This window comes from Fukomys damarensis, unplaced genomic scaffold, assembly GCF_012274545.1.
Source record: "Fukomys damarensis isolate Sample0158 unplaced genomic scaffold, DMR_v1.0_HiC HiC_scaffold_18, whole genome shotgun sequence".
Classification (NCBI taxonomy): Eukaryota; Metazoa; Chordata; class Mammalia; order Rodentia; family Bathyergidae; genus Fukomys; species Fukomys damarensis.
Window position 1 is genome coordinate 47,637,914 of NW_022900930.1, and position 8,741 is coordinate 47,646,654.

The window sequence follows — 8,741 nt, forward strand, 5'->3', positions numbered from 1 at the left end:
CAAACCAGTCCTTGACACAAAGTCTTGAAATTCACTGAAAACACCGGCTTGCTTGGTTATAGAAATGGGTGACATCAAGTTTTAAATTACTTCCTTGAACTTAAATTTTAGACCCACATTTTCAAAAATAAATACTTTTAAGTTGCCTTCCAGTAAAGAAAAGCAATAAATAAACCTTAGTCCACTGGGCAATATGACAACCCAAACGATGACCCTGAGTACAAGAAGCTGTTCTTTGAACCTTCAGCCTCAACCCATGTGCTACCTTTTGAGGAGGGAAAGAAGGGACTCAGATTCAACAGTCCAAATAGGTTTATTGCTAAACCTGAGAGGGACCTTTCTGTGGGAACAGAAAGGAGAAGTCATCTCTTACAGGCTAAGAGGCTTTTTCATAGTGTTTTGGGCGGGCTTTGGGGAGATGGGTTGGAGAAATAGTGGATTGTGGCTTGCTGAAGCGTCACCTATGACCCCCTGATATGTCCTCTGGAGGCTGCTTGTGACCAAAGTAAAATGGAGCCCATGTTTCTTTTTGAGAGTGGGCGTGCTTATTCGACTGGCTGTGTCCCTGTCTGGGCCCCATTACCTTTGAAGGCCAACTCAGTCATTCCCAGGGCAATTCTCAACAACTCCTGGTGCATATTTATTCTAAAGATGAAGATTCAGAAGGTAAAGAACCAAATGTGGAAAAAACTGAAGATTTAAGTCTTTAGAGTACCATCTTAAACCCACTTTGAACATTGTCAAGTTTGTGTCCCTCAAGATCGAGAAATGAATTTTAGGGAGCAATGGAGCGTAAGAGTAGGAATGATTTACTGACTGAGAGGTAGCTCCTGAGATACAGAAAGAGTCCCAAAAGCCAGTTGCCAGCAAGGCCCTTTGTTAGGGCTGATTTACAGAGCAAAGTCACAGCGTGAGTACAACCTGGGTCAAAGTAAAACCAACCTATAGGATTACAAGTACAGCTGCTTAGCTAATATTGAATCAAAAGGGACATGAGTCACATAGCTAAGTTTCATGGAAAGAACAAAGGCATTTTGGGGAAAGGATGGGTCAGGATGCTCTGGTCACCCACCTGGGTGACTGATGATTATTTGGACTTTACCCGACTAGGTGATACCAATCACAGTACAATCTCAAGTTATTGTTTATCTCTTAGACCCTGTACTGATGGAGTTTAAGTTCAATATTTTTATTATAAGTCTCTCTAGTTTTACCTGTAAGAAGATGGAGAGTTTGGTGGTTTTGAAGGACAATTTTAGCTAAGGGACTTAAAGACTCTTATTGAGATTTTGTAGCTTTTACTGTACCTTTCTAGCTTTATTAAACCATTACTGTGGTTAGCTACAGGTGCAGCTGGAAACTGTTGGCAGGGGTCAGTGTTTGGAGCCTCCTTTTTATATCTAGCCTTTATTTTTATAGTACTATTTTATACATCTTTTGGTTATACCTCTTTGTTGGATGTTGAAGACCAAGTTAAAGAGAGACTTATATTAATTACAATTAACCTCTCGCTCTCTGTCAAGGTCGGTTAAGTCTCTTCAGGCATTTTTTGAGCCATGTATAGAGTCTCTCAACTCTTTTGTCAGTGTCAGCTGCCAGGATGAGTCATGGTCTTGTTTGACAAAGTAGCTTTTCGTGGAAGCATAGGAGACGTTTCTTTTCTTTTATTTTTTTTTCTTTTCTTCTTTCTTTCTTTCTTTCTTTTATGTGTGTGTGTGACTATCACAAATAGCTGGAACACAAGTAAGGGAATGTCAGATGTTTGAGCATAAAAGGTTTACCGCCATAAACAACTTTAATCTGATAGTCAACAGTATGATAAGATGTTTTTAGGTTTTCATCACATTTATTTAATTTTTACTCCTTTTTTTGTGAGACAGGTCTGACTGTATAGTCCAATCTGGTCTTGAATTCACTGTGTAGGCCAGGTTGGACTCAAAGTCACATCAATCCTCCTGCCTCAGCCTCCCAAATTCTGGGATTACAGGCATGTGCCACCATGCCTGGCTAGTTTTTACTCTTAAAGCAAATTTTAGATTCCTTTAACAGGTTTTATAAGGTGAAACTATATTGACAAGAATTAAGGACATCTTTATAGCTCTGATAAGTTTAGGAAACAGTGTTCATGACCACAAATAGATGTATTACCCAATATACGAGTCAATCATACAATATACAAGTCTCATCATTAACAAAATGCTGATTTAATCAAAACCAATAGATGTAGATCAAGTTTAAATGTCAGGACCAAATTTTAATAAAAGATGTCAAATTTTGATCATTTTATATGTTTATGGTCTGAATATATATTGTGTAAGACAGCAAGTTCTATTCTGGTCATAGAAACGGTTACACCAGGCTGCTGTAGTTCTGTTTTTATAGTAGCTTGTTCAAAATGGGCCTATAAGTGTTGTAGCTGGACCTCTTCCTGAGGTACCATTTGGAGAACACTCAACAACACAAATGGCACCCTCTGTCCTTGAACCTGCAAAAAGAATTTTTCTTGTGTGAATTCCACTGGTGCACTGTTATTGTTGAAATATCCCTTTCCTGTTCTCCAGAAAGCCTGCCGTTGATTCCACTTTGCTAAAATAGCATCTCCCTCATCTCCCAGTGGTGTCGGAGCAGAAAGAGCACTGCAGCGTTATATCAGCCGGCTGGACTGGCTGCAGCTTGTGTCGGTTGACTGAAGAGGCCCCTAACGTAGATTGCTGCTGTTACTGCTGCTGTGTATTAAATCCTGCAAATCCCAGTCCAGTTCCCAAACCAGTACCTAAACCAGTACTACTTCCGTTGTTGTGCCCAAACCGGTACCAAATCCAAAACCGTTGTTCTGAGCACCACCAAAGAGTCCGGCTGGGCTTGTGTTCACAGGGGCAGAAAAGTTGAGCACAGACCTTGCAGTTGTAGATGTTGTCCCAGCTCCTCCAAACCCACCCGCAGTGCTGCAGAGGTGCCTGAGGTACCCGAGGAAGTCCCAAAATTGAGGCCATGTTGCAGGAGCAGGGAACCAAGGCCGTGCTTCTGAGACTCGATGCTCACTCTACAACTTTTGACAGAGATTAAGAGAGAGGAACAAAAATCAAAGAGCAGATTGGAACTGTTGTGACTATACTGTTTAGAGCTTGCTTTTACGTTTTATTTTAAAACTCTGAATCAAGAAGTCCTAAAACCCCAGCCTGCTAAAGAGATCTATCACCTCAGGGGATAGATAGAGGCAAGTAGTGGTCCCAAAAAATCCTGCCCTCCTCAGGCTCTAAGGCAAAGAAGTCTCTGAGAGATCATGTGCTATCCTTAGGCGATCTCCCTTTCCCAGCTAGACAAGGCTAGGTTTCATTCAAAACCCACTCTAAAGATTCCTGTGTCTCATTATCTGAAACACTCTTATGAAACTCGCAGGTTAAAGCTGGCACTCATTGTTCAGCAACCATGAATTATACATTAGTAAAAGCACATGTGCCAATTTTGTCGTTCCCCTAAGTACATAAATGACGAGAACCAGATCTAGCAAGGGAGGGAGGCTGGAGGTTGGGGCCTTTCTGAGAATGTGAGTGAGTGAGAAAGTAAGAAAGAAACCTAAGCCCCTGGGCTCCTTGATTTAAGTCCGTGGACTTTATCAAGCCCTGTGGATAGTGTCGACCATCACTGATCAGCTAATTGTACCTGCATGGCTTGGGACATGATCCCAGCCACCCAAAAAGGGGAGCCATGGCACCAAGCAGACTTAGTTTATGCCCTGCGGTTTTGAAAGAAAGGTTAAAGAGCAGTTTAGAATTCCTTCCTTGAGCCGAATGTGCTTTGGATCCCACGGTCGTTGTGCTTATGGAAATAGCTCCCTCTGCCGTCACCCAGAGATCACACCGGCTGGATCGGAAACTGTGCTCAGGACCCTGGGCAAGGATTTCACCCTTATGTGCATCTTTCTGGGTGAACAAAACTTAGAAGTTTCATCTTTCCCAGAGAAGAGGGTATGTGTTCCTTATCTAAAATGATTCCCTGACTGCGACGTTTTTATAGACAAACGCTCAGTTTCTATGGGCTCAACTTGAGAGTTTTTAGTTGAAGGAAGTCTTCTCCTCAGAGATGAGTTAAGGAGGCCATCTGTCCACGAGTTGTCGCCCTCAGCCTGGAAAGGCAAAAGCAGGGAATTTCAAGAGCTAAGATCGCCTCCTCCCCAGCAGAGGATCAGACTAGAAAGGGAACAGGCATAATATAATGGGCTTGACATTATCTTCTGTGAGCATGGAGGAGATCACTGGCAGACTGTCCCAGTGAATCCTGTCCTCCCAGGTTTAAGGATGGCAGCCACAGTAGTCATTTTATTTGACTAAAGGGAGTCCTGTGTTCATCCTGCGTTCATATCTGAAGCATTGTGTTCCCTACATAGGCTAGGTTCTATCTAAAATCTACAGTAAAAATACAGAAAGTTTCCGTGAAAAACAAAGTCTATTAGGGGAGCTCCAATGTTACCTTCCCTGGCACTGCTGTCTAAAATAAGATGACAAACCATCTGGTAACTAACTGCCAAATAGGTCAAGCAAGGAATACAAGTAAATTCTGCAACTCGTAAGTCTGAATGCAGCACGTATAACAGGAATACAAGGCTCTGCCTGCAAAAATCAAATGTCCCACCAAGAAGCATCATAATCATCCCATGCTCTCAACTTAAATGTACCATCACTGGGGGAAAAAAAAGAAAAGGCATAAACAACTAACAAACAAAAGATGATACTCTGCTTACCTAGATGAGTCAACCTCTAGAATCCAGTGCAAATATTTAGGGGTTCCATGAATCAAAAGCAAACTCTTACTTCCTTCTGATTATTTCTCTGGGGCCTCCAAATGATATAGGAGAAATATAACCCTCAACTTGCTAGATGTCAGATGTGGCAAGTTTGTGCCCCCCAAGATCGAGAAATGAATTTTAGGGAACAATGGAGCCTAAGTGTAGGAATGATTTACTGACTGACTGAGAGGTAGCTCCTGAGATACAGAAAGAGTCCCAAAAGCCAGTTGCTAGCAAGGCCCTTTGTTAGGGCTGATTTACAGAGCAAAGACACAGCGTGAGTACAACCTGGGTCAAAATATAACCAACCTATAGGATTACAAGTACAGCTGCTTAGCTAATATTGACCCAAAAGGGACATGAGTCACATAGCTAGGTTTCATGGAAAGAACAAAGGCATTTTGGGGAAAGGATGGGTCAGGATGCTCTGGTCACCCACCTGGGTGATTGATGATTATTTGGACTTTACCGGACTAGGTGATACCAATCACAGTACAATATCAAGTTATTGTTTATCCCTCAGGGAAGCATGTAGGCCTGGTCACTGTATCTTTATCTTGAGCTCTGCCCTTGAATGGATGCACCTTCAGCACTTATCCTTTGTACTGATTCTCCAGAGAGATTATTCCTGTCTGACTGCCTATTCGTTTCTAAGTTAGCTTCCTATAATAATAGAAATGCCAATATAAAACTCAAAACCATGAAAGTCAACAGGAAAACCATCTTAATGTTAGATCTTCTACTTACCTCTTGGACATAATCATTCCTTAAACCTGTTTTTATTGTCATATGTGCTTGGCTCTCCCTCTGCTAGTGGTGTCTTTATTTCAGCAGTTGACGGTATTCCTAATTGTCAATGCTACTAAATCACTCAGTAGCTAGAATTAGCTTTGAGCAGTTTGAAAGCTTCCAGGGCTCTTTAGAATAGTCCTTGGTACCTGCTATTGGACACTTGAATGCTCAACCTGTTAGAAGTTTGGTCATTCTGTCAGGAAGAATTTCCACTGAATCCACTGAAAACACTGAAGCAATTGAAAGAGAATTTCCCCAGCGAACCACTCTCACTCTACCCCCTATCACTGCCCTGCCTTCCAGCCTGTTAACAGCTGACCTGTCCATGTGCCCGTCAAAAGCTAAGCCCCTGTGTTTGCAACACATTCCATCCCTCTCTCCAACTGGAAGACTGGGTAGAGCATGTTCTCTTACCTCAAACTTTCACCCTTCTCTGGAATATCCTTATCCACCCTCAGAGTTGCTACCATTCCATGTTAAAGCACACACACTCTCCTTGACCTCAGTCTCTTTACCAGCTACTATCCCATTTCTCTTCACTTATGACAAAAATTCTCAAGTTTTGTCTAATCACAGTCTCAATCTTTTCCTCTCTCGTAAACCTACTCCAGCCAAGCTTTCAACACTTATCATTCACCAGAACTGTTCTTTCACAGACTCCAAGTGATCTTGGTCAACCCAACCCTCACCTGCCCGTCAGCAGCATTTGACCAGATGATCACTCCCTCCACCTTCACATCCGTTCTTCACTTAGCCTTCATGTTACCACACTCCCCTAGTTTTCTTCCCACCTCCTGGGACCTCATTAATCTCCATTGCTGGTCACGCCTCTTCTTCCCTAACCTGTTAATAGTGGAATACCCCAAGGCTTAGGACTAGGTCTCGTCTCTTTCCACATTTACCCTATTTCGGGCTTTAAGTTTCACCATACACATAAATGATTGGTGTCCTCAGCTCCAACCTCTTTCATGTCTTATGACTCCCTATCATCTCAAATACAGCAGACCCCAAACTGATTCCCCAAAGCCCCCTCAAAACCCCACTTCACCTATTTTTCTCTAGCTCAGCTACTGACAACTACATTATTCTATTCCACTGGTTCAAAATCTTTGCTCTCATACTTGATATTGAAATCATTTGATATATCTGAACATGTCTCACCATTTCCACTGCTTTTCTACTTTGATTGGAGCCACAGTAATCTCTTACCTCATTCAACAGTTCCCAAGCTTTGCCCAAGAATTTCAAAACCCACTGGCTGCTTCCTACCTTTTTAATATTCTGATTTAATAAGAAATTTCCAGATGTGCACCAAAGTTTGGGAATTACTGGCAAGGGTATGGTAATGGCCACCTAAGTGATCTCCCTGCTTCTCCCACTCCCCTGCTCCCAAAGTCTATCCTCCAGCCAGTAAGTAGACATAATTTTAAGTCAGATCATATCATTCCTCTGTTAAAAACTCCAGGGGCACCCAGTCTCAGAGTAAAAGCCCAAGGCTTCTCAATGACCTACAAGCTCTCCTATGGGCTGCACTGTCCCCTCCTGCCACCCTATCATTTATTTGACCTCTGTTACAATTTGTCTCACTTGCTGCTCCATTAACATTGGCCTTCTTACATGAGTGCACCATTCTCGGACCTTTGCACTAATTGTTCCGTCTGCCTGAAATACTCTCTCACCGGAAATCTGTACATAGAGTATCGTTCAAACATCATATTCATTATATCCTTTAAAAAGGCCTACTCTAGTCCTTATTTAAAATTACAATTTTATTACTCCCTCCGCGTGTGTGTGTGTGTGTGCGCACGTGCGCATGCATGGGCACACATACTGAGGTAGATGATGATGCCTTTAGATAAGAATGCTGGAAAGAACAAATTTGGAGAAGATACCCATTTTAGACATGTAACCTGTTGTCAAATAGGGGAGACATCAGGGCTGGGTTATAAATCTGGGAGGGGAGAGATGATATTTGAAGCCATCCATGGTGGTCTGTGGATTGTCTTGGGGGTAATCTCTCTGCAACACCAGTCTTCTTGAGTCCACAAGTGACTGAGAAAAGTAGAATAATCAAGAGTAGAGGGCCCTATTATAAAATACTTTCAGGGAAGATAATTTATGTTCCTTGGTAGAATGAAGTAATAAATTTCACTGAATTTAACTAGATGGATGTCACAAAACTTCAACAGAGCAGTTTCAGGATGGTAGTGGGATCAAAGACTTGGAATTGTCTTAATTCTAGGGGGAAGTAAAGAACTGGAGACAGCATCAAGTCCCATCTTTATTAATTAGGGTTCTTAATCTCTGATCCATGGACATAGAAGATCATGAGTAGACTTCAAGAAGTTATTCCATGTCTTCTCTCCAAACTCCATGAAGTTTCATGTGCTTTTCTGGACAGGCATTCATAGTTTTCATGACGGTTAAGATGGGCCATACAAGGTGTGACCAAAAAAGACAATGAATTTAAAGTTTTTAAAATTTTACTATAGTAAAAAATATATTGTCATTAATATCCCTCAAAATCTCTCCCCTTACATCAAACACATGGTTCTCACTACTTTCTGGAGCAGTTCTGAAGCCCTCTTTCATAAGAGTCTTGACTTGCACTGTTGTGCAGCCTCAATTCCCAAATCCACTGAAAATGTCTACCTGTCACCATCACTTTGCCTTTGTCCAATGAATAGGGTGGGTGAGAACACTGTAATGTTTTTACCAGCATGCCTTTCTGTTGGATGGCACCTGACACGAGCACTCAACCTATTTTTTATCATCCCTTGTAAAGACGCTCATGAAAGAGGACTTCCAGAACGGCTCCAGAAAACAGCAAGAAGATGGGATGGGTGGGTTCTAAGAGAGGCACGGACTATTTTGAGGGCGATTCATGGCAATGTCTTTCAATGTCTTTGAAAATTTAAATATTCACTGTATTTTGTGATCAGCTCTTGTCTTATCATTCGCAGAGACCTGACCCACAGCCGGCTCCTCAGATCGTTTCCTAACAGGTCTCCTCCACGCTCTGAATTTAGATTCTTCCTCGCGAGGAGACCACGTTCCAGTTCCAGGCCAGCCTACCGGCAGTGCTGCACCTGGGATCCGGAGCCCCATTCAAACAGGGCCCGCCCCCACGCCCTCACTCAGGCTCAGGCTCGCTACTGCAGCT